Source organism: Rhipicephalus sanguineus, chromosome 3, assembly GCF_013339695.2.
Source record: "Rhipicephalus sanguineus isolate Rsan-2018 chromosome 3, BIME_Rsan_1.4, whole genome shotgun sequence".
Classification (NCBI taxonomy): Eukaryota; Metazoa; Arthropoda; class Arachnida; order Ixodida; family Ixodidae; genus Rhipicephalus; species Rhipicephalus sanguineus.
Genome location: NC_051178.1, coordinates 26,265,271 through 26,286,229, shown reverse-complemented (window position 1 = coordinate 26,286,229; position 20,959 = coordinate 26,265,271). Strand labels below are relative to the sequence as shown.

Here is a 20,959-nt window from a genome sequence, read left to right as displayed (position 1 = left end):
CCATAAGACTAATGAATACGACTTTGCCATTGGGAACTTTCAACATACTTTTTCATGCATTTTGAGAATAGCACCTACTACATCAAGAACATTTTCCATATGAGCTGTGTGAGAGAACTACACTGCAGTATCTTTCAGGAATTATGAACACAGTTAAAGGGCCCCTGAACCACCCAGTGGTCGAAATTTAGTTGTAGGGAAGTTGTGCACGAGTCTACGATCCTTTCGCTCTTTCCTTCGCTACCCTCCGCTCATCGGCTGGTCTCCTCTCCCAAAGCCACTTTGCCCTCCTCGCCGAACGCCCCTTCCAATCTCACGTGACATACTGTCATCACTGACGCGCCCTTCGAAACAGCATGCACTTCCGGTCGGTTGCCGTGACCGCGACTCCGTCAACTCCGTGCTTCTCAGCTAACCGCTGTTGTTGCTGTGCTGGCCCGTGCTTCTACGAAGCGTGTTGGTATGAACCCTGTGTTGTGCGTGCACCTTCAAAGGATCATTAACATGGTAGAAAACCGGAGCCAAACTCCTGCAGAAGGCATGGGTCGTAATGGTAGCCTTCGGCATTGAAGTGGCGCCCACAAACACGTTTTGTTGCGCTTTGATTGTGCCGTAACTCTGATGCGCTCAAGCCAGGCATTTCGCAAGGTGACATCACAAGGTAACACGTGTTGCGTCTTTTCGTTTTTCCAGTCGACGCTTTTGCAGCCAAGCACCGCACACCGATGCGTGAAAGCCATCGCAAAACACTGTCGGATTCAGTCCACGCAGCTTATCAGACCGCTAGGCATGACTGTGCTGGTACGCTAGCGATTCGGCAGTTGCATTATGGCCCGCTCACGCTAGCGGCGCGGTAGCTCGCTGTTTGCTGTTCTCAGGCTGCCGTGCGCAAACGGTTTCGTTCACGCACGTCAGCCGTTCTTTGCTGTTCGAAGAATAGGTCCAAGACCCATTTTCGCACCGTTCTCTGGCAGCCGCAGAGCGACGTGGCCAATCAGGCATGGTTCTAGCAGTCAATGGAACGTTTTAGTCTGTCTGGTATAAAAAAAAAGCGTCGCGTAAAACCAAATACCGTGTCCCCAAGCTGGCGCCAGGTCAAGTGGCGCCAGCTATGGAGGATTAGAAACAACTAACGCATAATCTCTATGTCCTCCAAGCATTCGGACGCGCCCATCTCGACTCGCTAAACCTACAGTATCGATCATTTGAGTATGGCTCTCAAAAATGGGGCCGAATCGGCACGAATACTTTGCTGTCGAAGCTTAAGGACATGAATCCAGAGCAAATGGAAGCATCAGTTAGGAGCTTACAAGCTACAGCGCACACGGCGGCCACTTCATAGATTCGAGGTGGATAGCAACCGCTTTTGGCAGTGCGGCCATGTTTCTCAGAGGCACGAATGCCTCGCCAGCGAATTTTGCGTGCACGTTGGACAGCTCTTGCGCGTGTGGCGACGGCCGACGTTCAGCGGCACCGCGCCGTTGCGGTAGGCTTGCCGCTAGCGTGAGCGGGCCATTACGGGCCGCAGTTGCCGATTCGCAAGCGCGCGCGTGCAGGCAACACTACGAAGGAACGGCAAAGCGTGGGCAGCTGCTTGCAGACTAACCGCAAGTCGTAGGTTCTTGTTCGACCAATCACAGCATTGCCTGCACAGGACATCACAGATTGAACACGTCACACATGTCACTAGGCAGACCGGAAGGGCCCGGAGAGAAGAAACTGTTTCTTGGAATTTGTGGCGCGCCCGCGGCTTGTAGCGCTGCCACGTGTGGCATCGTTGATCGTGACGGCATTCTGCACATGATGCGCGTGTTTACTTGAAATGTTTGAAAATGTATTGGAGGTGGTTTAGCGGCCCTTTAATGGAGTAAACGCAAATATATTAGTCACAATGACCAGTTTAGAAGTCAGTCATGGCATAAACCAACAATTTCAATGCTGCTTGTGTATAGAAAAGGTACTATCAAAACAATGCAAGGTTTAGTCATGTTGGACCACTCGGAAAAATGTTAGATATACCATTTTGTTCACTACACTTCTGAGGTTTAGGGCTCACAGATGATGAATGTTCAACAATGTGACATAAAGGACAGCCAACTGCTTAAATACCTGCCTCTATATTTATGCCAGCGAATATTGTCATGTGGTTGTGACGGTGAAGAAGGCTGCTGCAAGACTGGGAAATATGCAACCATTTATTGGGCGAACTTGTGCCCAGAAAATGAAAACTCAAGGTACCATGTACGCTGCTAGCGGCGAGAACAGTCGGCGGCAGTCAGGTAATCTGATCAGCGGTAAGACACGTTGGCATTTATAGATGTGGCATAGAAGATTCAAGCCTTTTTGTTCGTGGTCAAGTTAGTTCCAGAATAAACTCCACTGTCATGTTGAGCGCTCAAGCTTATCAGGACAATCTAAAATAATCGGGAATGTTTGACATACCAACGTGGCACACGCAAGGCAGTGGACACACACGTAACGAGTCGGTTACATGAAAATACAAGAAGCAAGCGTGGCATTGCCCACCTCTGAAAAAGCATCGTCCCAATGCTTAAAAACGAACATGAAGCAAAAAAAAGTGTGCATGCGCAAAGAAAGGACAATAATAAAGAAAGCAAAAAGCAGAGTCCTCGGTGGTGCGATCTTGTACGCATTCCAAAATAAGCACGGAGGCGTGGCATTACATCCAGCCGCACGTGACCGCACGCGATTGGTCAATGCAGGGCCGTGACGTCTGTCGCGGTTCACATTGGCCATTCGCGTGCGGCTGGATGTAAGCCACGCCTCCGCGTTTATTTGGAATGCGTACAAGATCACACCAATGACCAGCGCCACTGTGAGTTGTCTGCTGCGACCTCATAGTCCAGAGCGCTGAGATGTCGAAGCACCTTGTAGGCCTCGAAGTATTGCTGAAAAAGTTTCTCACTGAGTCCACATTGCCGTATTGCCGTCTGCACCCAAACACAATCGCTGGGCTGGCATTCTACATGGAGTCATCAAACGTAACAACGGCTGTTGGTCGGTTGCTGTCACTTGATGCACGAAGGGTGAGTGTCACAAACGATCGCGTTATAAAGCGCGCGCGAGGCCGCTTTCAAACTGCTACGAGACAGAACGGCGCGAATCGCGCGCCCAAGAAGCGCGAAAGACGAAAAAACAAGCATCAAAAGACGCCGGCGCGCCGCATCCTCCTCACCCACTCGAGCCAGACGCCGTAAACACGACCGAACGCCTGGCAAGGCCTGGATCTTTCTAGAAGGAGAGGGTGACGCATCCGCGAGCGATGCCGTCGCGATTCGAACATACGAGAAAGCTCTCGCCCTTTCCCCAGGCTTAGCTGTACTGCACGCAGAAGAAACATCCCGACGCTTCTAGAAACCGGGGAAGAAGGGATAAAAGCGTGCAAACGACGAGGCCAGTCAGTCAGAGTGAAGTGAGTGCAGTCAGTGAAGGGAGTCGGCAAGTCAGTGAGAGCGAAGTCGAGACCGGAGTGCGCGAGTCAGTCGGCCCGGTGATGGTGAAGTTACGCTAAGTGTGGCTCCGTTAGCCAAAGAAGACGTGTTTATGATGGTGTGCGGTCAATCGCTCGTGGATCTGGGGGAATCCGATGACGACGCCGTGTGAGCCGTGACAAGTCACGACGACGGTTGAGCTACGACGATCAACGCTGGAGCTGGCGTGAGTGTTTCCTTGAAGAGAAGCATTCGTTTACCGTCCAAGTATTGTGGACTGGATACGCCACTATCTATTCAGGACTTTAACGGTCATCGAATAGTTTAATGCATGTGATTGCATTGGTTGCGTGTGATCTGTTTGTTTAGCTCCCGTTGTGTAAACACCATCTGAGTTATATTGTGAAGTTGTAACTGGTACCAGCCGAGTGTGCACGTGTTTGTGTTATTTGTATTGCCTTAACGGAGAATATATTTCGTTTTCGTTTGTGTTATCGACTCTCGGCTCTGACTCGGTCTTTGGACCACAACCGGCGTTCGCTGGCGCGCCAAAGGACCAACTCTAAATTGTCCGCGCTTTCGTGGTGCGTTTTCGGAGGGCCTTGACGCCAGCCCTTAGAATCCGCCCGGCGATTGCCATCCCGATTAACGGGACAAGTGACAGTGAGTTGTCTGGTTTCTTCGGTGCTTTGAAGGTAGACGGCGATGTCAAGGTTTTTTCTTCGTCAGTGACATCGGCTATCATGGTGTCGAGCGTTGTAGCAGGGCTTCTTCCGTAAACCAGCTCGAAAGATGCCATCTGTGTGGCTTCTTGTATTTCCGTGTTGTAGGCGAAAGTTACATACAGAAGGATAGCATCCCAATTCTTGTGTTCGTGGTTGACGTACATTGCCAACATATCAGTGATGCTTTTATTCAGAGACTCAGTGAGGTCATATGTCTGCAGGTGGAAGGCAGTTGTCCTTCAGTGAGCTGTGTGGCTGTATTTCAATATTGCTTGCGTTAGGTCTTCTGTAAAGCCATAGCTGTCGGTGATAAGGACTTCTGGGGTGCCCTGATGCAGTAGGATGTCCTCGCCAAAGAACTTCGCTACCCCGGAGGCACTAGCTTTAAGCAGGATCCTGGTTTCGGTGTAGCGGGTGAGGTAGTCCGTGGCTACGACGATCCACTTGTTACCGGACATCGACATCAGAAATGGCCCAAGCACCAAGCAAGTCCATTCTGATCTGGTGGAAGGGTCAACGAGGTAGATCGAGAGGCTGAAGAAAACCTGCGGACCTTGTCCGCAGTGTCTTGCGTTGTTGACAGACTTGGCACGCCCTTGCATAACGAACGACGTCGATGGTAAAGTGTGGCCAGTAGTGCTTTTCCTGTATACTCGCAAGCGTGTGGGAAAAACCAAGGTGGCCAACTGTGGGGTCGTCGTGTAGAACCTGCAGAACTTCTGGTCGCAGTGCTGAAGGTACAACAACAAAGTGGTCGGCCCAGTCTAGCGAAAAGCTTCTCTTTAGGAGGACGTCCTCTTGCAAGCAAAATGATGCCAATCCTCGCCTGAATACCTTAGCGACAACGCCGTTCTTGCTCTCCCAGTACCAAATCATGCCTATGGGTGGGCAAAAAAATTGGAGCTCACCCAGGCTCACTCGAAATATATCTTGCCCTTAGGGATCACTCGGGCTCAGACTCACCAAATTTTTCTCAGCCCAACTCACTCGGACTCAAACTCACCAGCATATTACTCAGCAGGATTCACTTAGACTCAGACTCACGGCTTGATGTGAGCCTGAGTGAGGATACTCGTGAGTCCGTTTGCATGAAATGAGCTTTTTTGACATTACTTCAATGGGACGAATGGCGATGCCACAAAGGTGTCCGAATTTTCAGTGTCGAAATAAACTGCCCATCCAATTTTCTTATAACAATGAAGTGGATGTGGTCTTAGATGTCAGCTACTTGCTGTTCATGCAGTGCGGCAACCACGGAGATTAAAGCCGCATAAAAGGCACCATTGTCGCGCACCCACAGAACTGAGGCAATAAATAAAAAAAAGGCACCACAACGGTTCATTCTAACGTTGTAGCACCCACAATATCAGTTACAAAAGCGAGAGTACCACTTCGTTATCATCATCAATTTCCGTGTGAGACGTCACTGCAGTCCAGCAGTAGGCGCAGCTTCCTGCTTCCGGTTGCCATTTACCTTTTGTATGTGTGTGTGTAGGTGGTAACCCTACGGCGCGTTTGTTGTTTATGTGTTGCCGCCAAGCCTAGTAATGCCGTAGAGGTATGGTAGCCACCACAGCAGAGGCAACGCCAACGATGTGCTTCAAGGTGTTTACAACACCATGTAAAAGTTACTCTGAGGCCAACAATGGCAACCCAGCGATGCTGCCAACCAAGGCGGAAGAAGTCTTGACAGTGCACCGGAGGATGTGGCTTCGAATCCAGTGGAATAAATAGTGGTTTTCTGCACCTTAAGACAGCATTATATACAAGTTTTATACTGCTGCTTACAGATATTCAGTGCCGTGTGTGACTATGCATTTCGCAATGAATGTACTCTGCGTGCGTCGTCGTGTTTTATCATGCTGACAGAGTTAAAAATAGATGCGTCTTACGTAAAGGTGCATGTTATATCCCATTCTTTCCTACAAAAGCCGTCAAAAGTAGGGGGTGCATCTCTACACAGAGGTCAGACTTATACTCCAGAAAATATGGTACTTGCCTTTACTTGCCCAACGCCTGCATGCAGGCCATGGACGTGCCAAACAGGTGGCTGGTCCGCCAGATATCAGCTCATGCTCCCGTCATTACTCTGCTTTGGAAGAACTGGTTTCCCGCTCCTCCACGTGGAAAGCATCTGATATAGGCCAGAAGTCAATGCTTTGTGAGCAGAAATTTTCACACCAAGCACAAAGACAAATTTATTGCCAACGCCACAGTAGGGTGGAAAGAAATTACAAAGGAAAAAATTAAACAGCCCTTTTTCGACATGTTCAATGCCTGTATATTTACGACCACACGCGCACACACACACACACACAGTTGAAAGTTGAACTCCTTTATAAGAGACATGCACAGTCTTTTATTGAGGTGTCTTACTGAGGCATTGTCTTTTATATGAGGTGTCTCTTTGAGCAGTGTACCACGTTTGCATTTCCTTATCAACCCCAATTTCAATGCAGGCACACTGGTGCCTCTTATACTCAATTGTCTGTTACATCAGTGTCTCTTATAAAAGGATTTGACTGTGTGTATGCATGTGTATATATAAATATATATATATATATATTATATATATACATATATCTAACACACACTGACTTTTATATTTATGCTGTAAAACAATTTAGCTGCAAATGCACTCTGCCTGAAAAGGTAATTTAGTCTGGACGATGAGAAAGGAGCTCAAAATCATGCAAAAACCAAAATTAACAAAGGAGTCCATCTTTTGTGCCACCATTCTGTTATGTTCCAAGGCTCAAAGTTTTGCCTTTCTATTACCACCCTTCTCACATACAATGGCTGCGTTAAAAGACAGGAAAGAAAAAAAAGACAGGTCTGCCGAATTTCATGGTGTTTGCTGAGCTCTGATTAGATGATGATGCAGCAATATGTGCACCAACACTTTGGTGGCAACCTATGCCACTAGTTGAGAGCTCTCCAGTAGGCCTGCTCTGAAAACATTGGTGATTCACTGTTGGATAAATTTGTTACCATAAATAGTGTCAAATTGACATTGATTCTAAAAAGTTCAAAAATAGGACTGTGCAGCAGCATAAAAAGAGCTAAGCATAACGTTTATTTGTCCACATGCAGTGATAAACCTGTTGCAACGCTCAGATGAACTGGCAGATAGTGCTGAGACAAAAAAGTTAAATATATTCTGCAAATGTGCACTGCATCAGCAATTTAGCAATGCAATGCAAAATGATGTCATTGCTTCATATGCTACATGCGGCTACACAAAGGCTGTACAGGTGAGAGCAGTGACGGTGCACCTGCGCTCGTTCACGCACCTCTCTGTGCGGCCAGTTTCCTTGCTACAAAAGCATGTAATCTCACTGTTAGAGGAATCACATGAGACTGTTAGAGATATAACATGTAAAAGAATCATGCTCGAACCCATACTCAATAACCATTAATGGCAGTCAACTCACATACAGGATTCATGGTAAAGCAGCACAAAAAAAAGGCGCTACTGCATTGATTTGTGCAGTGGCTGTTTCACGAAGCAGACAAATGTGCCATTATAACTGCCATCGCACGACGGGAAGTTCTGAGTGCGATTATTACACAGCAAAAAATCATTTTAGAGAAAGACTTCATTATTGCGAGAGTTATGTGAGTAAATACGACATGTGCAAAATGTTGATAACACTGCAGCCTAGAATGAAAAGCTATAACAATGACCTATTATAGCCTGCGATCTAAGACACCAAAATGCTGTGAGCCCTATGTGCCACACAAGAAGAGACATTTGAAGTAGCTGCTGTGAAAGCTTATGTTAATTTTTTATATTTTTTGGCTAGTAGCTGCCATGAAACTGACTTGCATTGTCTGAAATCTGCTAAAGTGTAAGTGAGCCGTCATGTCCATGAGATTAAGCTGCCACATCCATCAACGATCACTGGTCTGTTTCCTCCCGACTGACCTTAAGACAAAATGACACCAGATGCACACTGAAATGGAGTAATTATCTTGAGCTTTGCATATGAACAAAGGAAGCAAGGAATGCAGTGCTAATGCAGAGAGCAACATTCTCGCAAAACATTGCTAGGAACATGACCACCACGTTAACTTTAACAATGCCTGTGTGACTGACATTGAACCTGATCCCATGAAGAGGCTCTGGTTAGAATCACGGCACATACAAACCAGGCTGGGAAACCTTAGGAGGTTCGAGGGAATGCTTCCCGAGCACGTACGTGCATGGCCTTTGAGAGCACTGGTGAAAGGGGCAACACAGTTACATTGACCATAATGGTAGAAAGGACACTGCTAAAATTGCACGTATCTCAAGGAATTACAGATACAGGCGTGACTTCAATTTCTCTCTTTCCCGACTACATTAGAATCCACCCAGACTGCTTTGTGCTTAGTTGTTGCTGCGTGCTCTGTCAGAGCATTTGATGCCGCTCCTTTCTTGCCGCAACTGCTGTTAAAGTTGGCTATCTCTCCTATGTAGACACACCTCCTAGTCCGCTGAGGATATATAAAGGATGCCAGGAAAGTTTTATTTTGGCAGCTCGTCCTTTTCAGTTACGAGGGCCTGTCACAGTTTGCACACGGCAGCTTCAGCAACCTTGATGTTACATTTACACAGCACGTGTGATAATGTCTTGCACTTGAGGAAAGGGAGCACATCTCTCCTGTCAAAAAGTAGAAGCCTAAGAGTGGACAAACGGTGCTCCAGAGCATTCATAAACTCGGGAGGGTAACCTCTCATCAGAAGGTTCTGCCTGTATGTTGGAAGTCTGGTGTTCAGATTTTGTGCAAATGCTAGTCGTCCCAACAGGAAGGCAAGTACTTTCCTTTGGGGAGTGTCAGGATGTACGCACTCAAAGTCCAGACAGTCAGTAAGTGTATGATTTTTGTAAACATTGAACAAAATTGCTATAAAGAAAAAAGTGCTATGCTCCTTTCTAGCAACGTATCGAAAAGGTAGCATATGGTCTGCCGATCTCCACCATGAACTCAATGGAATCTGCTTGATTGTTTTGATGAGTGGTGAAAGCTTCCAAAGCACAACGCTTAGTCACGCAAAAAGAATCCTCATGTAGTACACAAAATTTTTCAGCATTGGGCCCCAGTGAGAGCGCGGTCAGATTAGCAGCAGCCGCCAAGAGACAAAGGCACCCACTGGCGAGTTGTGGACTTGCTTGTCAACAACCATGTCAGTGTGTATGGAAGTATACAGTTATGTTTACTTCCATTCTCACTAACAAGACCACAGATGTGTGCTGCTGCTCTCGACACTGGTCTGCCCCACAAGAAAGATCTCCAATTGATGCTCCCAACTTAAGGAGGCTCTCCAGTTTTTGCCTGGGCAACACCTACATTGGTTTTTAAAAGGCTACAGACAAGTATGTGGCACACTAACGGGTGCCTGTCTCAGTGACCGCTGTGAATCTGATGATGCTGTGGCTGGAAAATCGAACCCTTGCTTTTCAGCCCAACATCAAGAATTCATGTGTGCTATGCAGAAGATTATTTTTTGAGTGATTAAGCACTCTGCTTTGGAAGCTTCACCATGCAACTAAACTATCAAGATTTAATTGAGTTCACAGGAGAGATGGAAGCAGACTAGAAACTACTTTTTGGTATATGTTAGCAAATAGAAAAAAATGGAGCACTTTCTTTTACATTTACAGAAAGAATACATATATTAGCTGGTACCTGAACCAGCCATGGTCAGCAGTTGTCTTTGGCTTGAATCACTATCTCATATTTGCATGAAACCTGAAGACGTGACTTCCCATATGTAAAAATTCCAAGAGGACTTTCCAACAAGCAGTTACACTTCTGTGTTCACAACATTTGTGGAACATCCTCCAAAACCTGTCAGCCTTCCAGTGTGCAACACAAGAAACGTGCTTCCATTCCTCATATGCACGGGATAAGTGAGACGTCATCATGCACACTAGGTAAATATGATGTTGAGCTTGCTGACATTCCTGTGTACAAACAGAGGCACGCACTCGTAAGTGGAAAGGACAAGCTGCTGAAAGAAGACTTTCCTGGTGATGCTTACAAGAAGCCCTGTGCAGACTGGGAGAGCATCTACATAGGGGAGATGGGCCACGTTAAACAGCTGCTGCGTAACTTCAAAATTATGCAGATAAGAAATGGGTCGTGTCAAATGCTGTGGCAGAGCATGCGACACTGACTGGGTACATTAGCACTTAACTGCGGTCCCAAGTAATCTGCTATGGCAGCTGCACACATCTGCAACATTAAAAAGTGGCACCACTCAGGGCCTCTAACTGCACCAGCACAAAAGGCGACACTGCTCGGCAACAAAAATCTCCCCACTTGTTTGTTGCCCCTCATCATTCTAGCCATCCTGGCTGAATGTGTTTTTGCCCGTAACAAAACAAAAACAAACACCATTAAGTGACTCACGCTGCAGTGCATGGTTACTCTGAGGATGATGACCTTCCTTTTTGATGGAACAGCAGCAGGAGGAACCAGGGACACTACTTGTGCACGTATTAGATGCACCATAATTGCTTTCCTGTTCCTCTCCCAGAGTGCCAGGGAGTCCTTGGTTTCTACTAGAAGCCCCTGCCACAACTGGTTTTCCATTAGGATTTCTGAGCCAAGGTCAATCTGCACAAGGTCACACATAAGTTCTTTGAAATTGCAAAACTTTACATCAGAATTTCTTTCTGCAAAAAAATAAAAAAGAACTGATTTTCAAGAGGCAATTTCAGGCATCCGTTGTTAACAGTTAAGTATCTGCATTTACAGCCTTTATTCTACTTTTTCTGAACTACTACAATCCATACAAAGCTGTGGGTGACCTTGAAGGTGCATGCTTACTCTGTACCGTATGCAAGAAAATACTAAGATCACTTCAGCACAGCCACAACTTCAACTGGACAGGGAAGCAACATCAACTGTGTGTTCTGAACAGCTTCTCTTAACACTGACGGTGAAACTACATTGAAAGATATGTAAAAATTACCTCACTGGAATGTGCAAGATGCATAACAATAATAGAAGGAAGATGAGACAAGTCTCGTCTCCTTCTACGGTGACTATGAATCTTTTGTATTCAAGCAAGCATGCACCAGCTAGCCCAGCAACAAGTATTGTTAAAAAATTACCTCATCATAGGAGTACTGACACAAAAATTTTACATCTTTTTCTTCTGTTGCAATAAGTAGCTAATGACACACTCATCATGGCTGGCAATCTCATTTGCTAGAGCACACAATGATTGATCATTCTGACAACACTTTTATAGCCCCCAGTTAGAGCTGCAGTTTCAGAGGGTGCCGAGAGAGGTGGTTCATTTGTAACTACAGCTGACCACATGAACGCACAAAATAGCGATGCATTCACAGTGCATGCTGCATCCTGTGCCTTCATATGAGCACCGCGTTGACAAATGCCGGATAGAGCACAGATAAGGGGCATGGCAGCCTACACAAACTCATGACATAGGTGGCTGTAGGTTTACTTATGCACCAAGTGGATGTCCGTCTTGTGCCCAGTTGCATGGCAAAAACTTTAAAATTGATTTTATGTATGTTCTAGGCTATATCAGCCATTGAATGCTTCATCCCATATTTTCATATTAAAGTGATTATACCACTCAACACAATTGGGTGTATTTATTATTTATTTTTCACTTAAAAAATCATTTTTTTGCTTAAAACAAAGTTTACGCGAATAAAAATTTCCCTGTCACAAGACAAGAAATTGGAGCATAAAATGAACCCTCTGATACATTTTTATCGTGAGGGCCTTGATGCTTAATTTACAAGTGAATCTCCCGAAGAAGTCATTCTTTGTCAACTCTGCAAGCATTTTTCACAGTACACGTTTGTTTACATATGTTGAAAATATTTTTAGCGGATACTATGTCGACTGGTAAAAGAGCTAAGAAAGTTCTGTGGCTGAAACATTGCAGCAGTTTTTACAAAAATTGTCTGAATTCGCATGCTTTCTTGCTCCTCTGCTAAGTCTATTTAAGCTGGAAAATTAATATATGGTTTTATTTGAAAGTACAATGACAATAGATTGCTTTAAAACACAATGTGCCGTTGTACCCAGTTCCAAGGTTAAATATGAATAATCTATTCCCGCTTAACTTTTCCTCCTCGCCGGAACATTCAAAGGGTGGTCACGTGACCACATAATTTTTTGAACGAAAATACTTTACTAAACTCACTCTCACACAGGTACCTTCTAGCTCAATTTTTTTCAGTAGAATTGCTGGTGGTCGAACTTTGGGCTGGGACGTTTCACTTGGAATGACCTTGTAATATGAGCAGTTTAATTATTTTTCCTCGTGTTTCACTATTGACAACTATACTGCAAAAAGAAATGTTTGGCTGGTTGGTGTTGCATTGTCTGAAATGAATGACAGCGCATACACCACATACGAAGAGGGAAAGACAACACGAGCGCCGGCCAACGTTTTCATTCATTGCAACAAGTCGATATGTAGAAACAAACAAACAAAAAAAGCCTGCCTGCCTCGCATGCGCGAGACTACAGAGTCAAATCTAAACAAAGATGATGAAAGCATCGTTGAAGTCGTGATTAAAGCCTTCCTAATCTCAAGACACACCTAAGAAGCGCTTTCGAGGCATGTGCTTTTGTGTTTGCTTAGAGACGTCAAAGCCATACTGACACATGATGAACCCTTTTCGTGAATTGTGTATGCTTCCTCTGTCCACTGCATGCTTTTTTGATGATGTCTACCTAAAACCCTACATCTGTGAAAGTCTGGTGAGCACCAGCAGGCTGCACAATGAAGAGCCAAATTGCTTCCCTGTTTCTGACAAAGAGTGTTCTCGAGTTCTCTGAGACGCATGTTGAAGCATCGACCGTTCTTGCTGATGTATGTTTTTCTACAGGACAATGAAACCTCATACACGACACCCACAGCGCACTTCGCAAAGAGGTGCGTGTGTTTTGTGCTGCAGAGAGCTTTTCTGGGCTCGTCCATATTCACGAGTCTGGAGATTCAGCCTAACTTGTTAGGTACTGAAAAACGACGGGAAATCTTATGCGCACTGCAACCTTTTTGATACCGTGTGATACACCATCTACATAAGGGATGACACTTATCCTGGTCCAGTAACATAGATCCCACCTGGGTTGTGTTGCCTTCTGGAAGGAGTTCAACAGTGCCTCTGCAAGCTCTCTTAGGAGCAAGGTGGGGAAGCCCGCGTCGGTCAATCTTTTTATTTCGGTCTTGAAACTCAACTCAACCATGTGATGACACCACCTCGATAGGGCATTCTTCAGGGCAGCGGACCCTATTTCTCGCTTGAGGAGTTCTGAGTGGGCGGAACTGAAGGCAAGTGGACCTTTTTCTGAGCGTGGAGCACAATACCAATAGACGTGGTCGTTGAGAAATTGTAGGTTGGTGTCAAGGAAATGTAGCAGCATTCTTTGACACGAGCCTCACCTTTCTCAACGACCACATCCATTCTTCATCATGATCCCCATGATCTTTGTCGGTGGAATAAGAACCCCAAAAAGCATCGCACGGGCTGCTTGTGTGGTAAGCCACACACCTGCTTCACTTCTCTTCAGGCTGCGATCTGTTCCCCACGAGCCACCGTTGTCATCTTCCTTTCGGAAGGTGATGCTGCTACAGGACCTTAGCTCGCCATTCTTCGAAACTCAGGTGTTGGACGACTTTACACTCACAAGCAAGATTCCGAAGAATGGCAAGCTAAGGTTCCTTGACACCAGCCTGACCTTCCTCAATGAGCATGTCTATTGGCAGTATGCTCAAAGCTCAGAAAAAGGTCGACTTCCGTTCAGTTCCTCCCACAGAACACCCATCAAGTGAGAAATAGGATCCGCTGCCCTGAAGAAAGCCCTATCAAGGTCGTGTCGTCACACAGTTGAATCAACTTTCAAGACTCAAATAAGAAGATTGACCGATGCGGGCTTCCCCACCGCACTGTTAAAAGACCTTGCGGAGGCACTGTTGAGCTCCCTCCGGAAGACAACACAACCCAGGCGGGATCCATGTGAATGGACGAAAACAAGAGCCATCCCCTGGGTACATGGCGTATTGCACAGGATCAAGGCGGTTGCAATGTGCATAGGTGTTGCTGTCACGTTTTCAGTTCCCATCACATTTTCAGCACCTAACAAGTTAGGCCAAATCTGCAGGCTTGTGAATGTGGAAGGACCCATAAAGGCTTTATGCAGCACAAAATGCACGCATCTTTTTGTCAAGTGTACTGTTGGTGTTATGTACGAGGTTCTGTTGTCCTGCAGAAAAACTTACATCAGCGAGACCGGTCTTAGCCTCAACACATCTCAGAGAACACGAGAACTATCTTCGCCAGAAGCAGGGGAGCAATCTGGCTCTTCATTGTGAAGCCTGCAGGTGCACACGAGACTTTCACACATGTGTTGGCAGATCGCTAGCGCCTCTATGAGAAGCATGCATTCAGGTGTGCAGTCGAAGAAGACGACGACGCTGGTGTGAGGGACTCGCATGCTGTTTGCCTGTTTGGCATTGTGTTGCCTGTGTGGCACATTATTTCTGAAGTTTGATGAAGTTATCTTTCATTTCTACAATGTCTCGTGTCTTCAACGACGTCCGAAGACAACACATGGAGGATTTCGGGCAGACATCATCAAGAAAGAATGCAGCTGATAGAGGAAGCATATGAAGTAAAAAAAAAAAAAAAGAGTTTTTCATGTGTGAATACAGCCTCGTTATCTCTAAAGAAAAGGAAAATCACGTACCTAGAAGGCGCTTTTTAGGTCTGTCTCGAGATTAGAAAGGTTTTAATCCTGACTAAAAATATGCTTTCATCATCCTTGTTCGCATTTCATTCTGTGGTCTTCTGCATGTGGGGAAGGCTGTTTTTGTTTCCATATATTGCCTCGGTGCAATAACGAAAAACATTGTTATTCAGCACTCGTGCTGTTGTTCTCTCTTGGTGCCCCCCCCCCCATGTCGTATGCGCTATCATTCACTTCAGACCAGAAAACTATACTCCATCTCACAAGTTGGTTGCAGCGGGGTGGGAGCTGCTAGGTGTAAGCAAGCCACATGCTTACGAAGCAAGACATAGTTCTATATGTAGTCGCCTTATAATCAGCAAGGTTGAGACATTTGCATTTACTCGGCCCATGCTACGTCAGAGCGATATGAGACACATTATTCCCGCTTTGCACATACGTCCTAGAGCAAATTATTGTATTAGTAACTGCCTTTAACAGTGTGCTGGATTGGGCTGGTTGGTGCTGCATGGTAAACGAAGAATAAAAACAGCGCTAAACACGGGACGAGAAGGGATACATACACGGCGCTGAAAAAAAAAAAAAAGGACCCATAAAGGCTTTTTTCAGCGCCGTGTATGTGTCCTCTTCTCGTCCCGTGTTTAGTGCTGTTTTTATTCTTCGTTTACCATAGTAACTGCCTGCTTATTGTGGTTAAGAAGCAACATGGAAATGTCAATGCAGACGTGACTACCTGCTTCGATCTGAACTCTTGCTTGCTACTTGCCCACTATCTTGACATTAATGATGAATGATGAAATCAGCTATTGCTTTGTGTCATCCAATGCTCAAGGCCAAAACATCGGGTATGTTTTGTCTTTATTATTGAGATTAGGTGCTTGTTCGGTCAAGCCTGCCAAGACATTGAGAGTGCGTCTCTGAAACAGTGCAAAATATTCCCGAATACATTGCTGTTGAAGCACCAGGGCACAAATACAAAGCAAAACACAAGCTTAAAGGGGTCGTGAAAAGAAAATGAAACTGCCCAGTTGTAATTTTCCCTGCTTCAACAAGGATTAGACATGCCGATTCCAAAATATTTCGGCACTATATTCAGTCTAAAAATAATGACGCCTGTTTGAAATCGAAGTTTTCTTGGGTTCCTAAACGACTATGCGGCACTACCGGTCGCCATAGGCACTAATGTGCGACGTCACGCTAAGGGGAAGTTATAAAGGCAGCATTAGCTTTCTTTTCCTCTAAAATAATAGATTCATAGGAACCTAGAAAAGATACAAATAACACAGTGACTTTTGCGCTCTGAGTTGTATACTGCGCAAGTACAGCACTTGATCTGCTTGCTTCCGCTTTCAAGTACATCCGGGCTCCGTCGTGTGTATTCTTGCCTTCACTCGCACGGTGCACTGTCCCAGTTTTTTCTTTGTGGTTGCTTTAGGTTGTGTTTTACAGCATGTTTTGGGTGACTTAGTCCTCGCTATGCCAACCGTGCACGTCGTCAGACAGTGCCGTACAACTCATCAAAGTGGAAACAACGTTCGCTTTCACAAGCTGCCGACGTCACCATCAAGATGGTATAATGCTACGAATCTCGGCCAACTATGGCTCAGCAAATATCGCTGCGGCGCCACCTTTTGTCGACAACAGAGACTTTTGATTGGCTGACTTAAAGTGACGTCAGCTGTACAGTTGAGGGAAACGTGAGCTGGGAAATCATAATTGTGATTTTATAGTTACTAAATGAACCCGGACGATGAAACGAGTCGAGGTATAGTATTGAATGGACGGCCAGGATTCCGAATACACACATAGTTGAAAATTTTCGGAAAACGTTTCACAACCCCTTTAATGGGACACACAGTGCACGACGATGGGTTGATAAATTTGAGGCAGAAGGCACCCGCTTCAAGCAGTGTCGTCATGTTTTCTTTTATTCCTGAGCTGTCATCTGCTACTGTTACTCACTAAACATGTAATCGCAAACAAAATAGAGATGCCAAGCATCTGTAACAGCACAAGTGAGTACATCTTGTGGGATTTTTGCTCTTCCTATTGGCTAAGCAGACTCCACAGCACTGCCATCAACTTGTCATATGGAGTATAGTTTACCTAATATTAGTGAGTTACAGATATACATACAAGTAAAAGAGAAGCAGTCTATATGCAGTTTGATATTTTTGAACAAACAACTCAAGCCATGGTAATGTTATCATCCATGTGATGTGTTGTTGCTAGTGTGGTGAAGAATGGAAATGTGTTTCAAGAATGCTCAAGCAAGCAGCAACTGAGCATGAAGTGGGCTTTCGATAGGTGTTCAATAAAGCAGCAAGTTTGCTTGGTGAAGACCATGTTTTATATGCACCATCTATTTTTATTTGTACTGTTGCGTTAAATTGGCGACAAAGGCATAACACAAAAGCCTGTTGCTATAAATATTAGGGGTGTGCGAATAGGGAAATTTCACCTCGAATCGAATAGTGCCGAATAGTGGCCAAAAATATCGAATATCGAATAGTATATTTATACGAAGTGTGTACCGCCGGCTACGACAACACAAAGAAAAAATCAGGGACGCTACGGCGTGCCAACAATTTTATTAAGCACTTGTTTGGGAGTGGCTGTTGTTTCAGCTTTTATGGGCGAGCAAGCATGATGACAGAAGAGCTGCCATTCCAGTCAGCAGTGCCACTCCTAACCTCCTAATGGCTAACAGAGGTGGGTATGGTAGCTAGTTTTTGCCCCATGGTTGCGCAGTACGGCTCATCTGACAACGGTGATGTTGTGCTTCACCCGGACCCAAAAATCTTCAGGCGCCCGTTCACAGCAGCATTTTAACTGCATGCCGGAAGGATGGGAGTTTCTGAGTGAGTGGTTCGGTGCGGCAGTGGCGACTGCCCAGCGTGAACGAATTTTTACATGCAAAGTCAATGACCGAGGGTTTCGCAGGCCAGTCAGGACGTTTTACAGCACTTACGGCATATGCGACCGAACTACGCAAGAAGTCAGTGCCTTCGTTTCGGGAACGAAGCTGTGAAGGGCTTGACAGTTTTCTCATGTGTTTTTCTACGTGCGGAAATGACAATCTCCTTTAAGATCAGCGTGCACTCATTTTTGAACCAGGATGCAGGTGAAAGTTTTAACGAAAGGCCAACTGTAATGACATTAGCGTTAGTTTTAGCCACCCCACCCTAACCAAGTTGCACCATTGGCCCTTTTCACATTTTAGATATTCGTCCTGTCAAATTATTCGAAACTTCTAATACTAGCTATTCGAAAGCTGTATCTAATCATTCGATTAGGTACTATTCGATTCAAATTCAAAACTTGAGTATTCGCACACCCCTAGTAAATATACAAACATAGGTGTTTTAGTCTAAATATGACGCGGACAGATGGGAGACTCTTAATAGTGCTGGTCCTGTCAATACTCCTCGTCCAATTTGTGCTAAAACACTAACATGCCTGATGAGCTCAGTAGCCTATTAAGGGATTCTTTGGCCTCGTAACTATACGTCCCTGCATCAGCAACTACACAGTGCCATGCGAATTCCACTAATGGCACCGCAATGCATGCAATGACATGTCGGCAGTACATTCATGTACAAACAGCAACACTCTGAGAGAATATGAAATCTGCATGTCACTTTACATAACAGTCAGAAGTGTCGAACGTGGATGCTCATTGGTGCAATATTACAGTCAAGTGAAGGTGATGCACACGCATGCACATAGACTCCTTGAACATCTCTCCCTACACCAAAGGCACGGCCCAAGTTACTGTTCCATTAAAAACATCTGCGTTTTAACTAGCTCAAGCCAAGTTACAAGTTTTATCGCACACGAACGTGAGCACGATGCTGACAAACAGTAAAACGTGCTGTACTGTTCAACAACGATGCAACACAGGTGCCGCTTCAGTCTTGCTCCCTACAATGCACATAATAAAAATCGATCATCATACACACGCACGTTCTCGCAGTCGTCACACATTAGCTCCCGTAAGGCCGTGCCAATGCGCAGTAGTCCTGCTTATATGTCCATCGCTCACAAAGGTGCGTAAGGCTGCGTCTCTAAGATGCATCGTCCGAGTGGGGTTACACAGCCTTGCGCTAAGTTGCACACTCTGAATAATATCATGAGCCACTTACCTTTAGTTACTATCAAACTGCCATGGAGTTGGCAGCCATGGAAGTCGGCCACCACATGCGGAGGCTCATTCCGTAGATTTCTTGAACGACTCGTGCTTGACCGGTGCTCCAAGTACCGCGGGAATTGCGCGCAATCTTTACACATCGCACAAACGAAGTACGGTGCTTTCTCACTCGAAACTAATACTTTTTGTATTGATGTTCCTGTGGACACAAGACCCCACGCAGGACAAAAAGAAATAACATTTGGCTTTGGCTACAGATGGCTTTGGCTTACGGTGTTGTTTTCTTGAAAAAAAAAAAAAAAAACGTGTTTGAGTGAAATTAGCAGTACACGCATGTTATTTAGCAAAATTATATACAAATAGAACTAAGAATTTATCTTAATTGAAGAACAATTTATACGGTTCAATCTAAGTAACCTTGCATTAGTGTTCTTTTTTTTTGTTCTAGCAGACGACAGGTTTCTACTAGACGTAGTAGTGGTAGTAGTGCCAGGTAGTGCTGCTTGAAATTGCTCCCTGTAATATTTTCCGCCGCAGCAAAGGTCTACATTAGTTGTATGCACGTTCTCAATGAATCACAGGAAGACTACAAAGCAGTAGCACTTTTACACAAGACATGCAGTTAGTTGCATCAAAGCAAAAGGAAGCAAGCTTTCGTGATCAGCTGGTTTCGCCGCTGCGTACCACACTGTCCTGTATGCGCGCTAGAATTCTTTGTTCACTTAGGCAATTGATCGATGTCCCTTACTGAATTTGCGATCGAGCGAGACAGCGACTAGCGCGTCTCGAATTAGAGTGGAACATAGCTAGATGCATAGGGCTCACGGCGCACGTAGCACTCTGATTTCGCGCGACGACCGATTAAATCGCAAAAGAGCCTTGAAACCAAGCTTCAGCTGCTCAAGCTTGTGCCCGAGCTACGCTGGATTTAATTCCAACAGCAACAGCCTAACCAAAAGCGAGTAGGTGCAGTGATGACACATAAAGCTTCATGCGTGGTTTCAGTCGCGCGAGCAAGCAAAAAGAGACGAGAAAAGCGGGCGTCGCCAGGCGAGATGCGATCGCGAAATATCTCCTCGCAATAATGAATACAATCGCATGTCGTACTCGAGAAAATGCAAATGTGTTGCCTGAACTTTTATTTAGCAATGTGCTAGCGCAGTCACGGTCAATCGTTGCGTGGCGCAACTGGCTAAAGCGCCGGGCTCATAAATCAGTGGTGTTGCGTGGTGTGGATTCGAACCTCAGGCATTATATCAGTGCTTTTTTTTTCCTTGTGCGTGCGTGTGTGTGATCGAACAAGGGGCACATGTGTCAAGAGACAGAAACTGGGCAATGCACACTTTCTGGAATAGGAATGTAGCTAAATATATCTACATGATTGAGCTCGATAAAGGAAAGTCAGGTTAGTTAGTCAGGTTGTTAAATTGACAATTGAAAACTAGGGATCTCAAATAATAAAAACGTCAGTTTACTTGCATTCAATTTGGCACCCTCTGCGTTACTTATGAAATAGGACACAGCTCTCCTCTAAAGAACTCAGAGAATGGAGTGTAAGGAGATTAGGAAATCTGCACTACATAAAACGCAGTCATTTGACAAAGGAGGGGGAATTTCGAATTGCGTTGGGAGGTATTCATACCAGACTTGTACACGTTACAGAAAATATAGGTAACAGAAATACAATTGCTTTTAAATTACACTGGTCAATTACAGCCCCAGTAAAGTAATTGAGAAATTACAGAAACGTAATCCATTACTTTCGCGTTACTTTGCATTAAAATTTTATTGCCATAACACAAGTTTACTCAATCTACAGTGAAATACTGTGGCTTGTATGGTAGAGAGAAGGCTTGAGGCTTGCGTGAAGGCTGGTAGAACTACTGTAGCTTCTGTGATATAGT

The 20,959-nt window shown here is 45.2% G+C and overlaps 1 long non-coding RNA gene across 2 annotated transcripts; it reads right to left on the bottom strand.

Moving 5' to 3' along the window:
* Positions 1–6,182: 6,182 nt before the first annotated feature.
* LOC119386514 (uncharacterized) lies at positions 6,183–19,319 on the bottom strand. Of its 2 annotated transcripts, none has more exons than XR_005182304.2 (3): positions 19,051–19,319; positions 10,577–10,783; positions 6,183–6,311 (listed from the first exon to the last, which is right to left on the bottom strand). It is a non-coding gene; the product is annotated as an uncharacterized LOC119386514 (long non-coding RNA). The 2 variants fall into 2 exon arrangements; XR_007415324.1 differs by lacking the exon at positions 19,051–19,319 and adding an exon at positions 18,872–19,029.
* Positions 19,320–20,959: the final 1,640 nt, after the last annotated feature.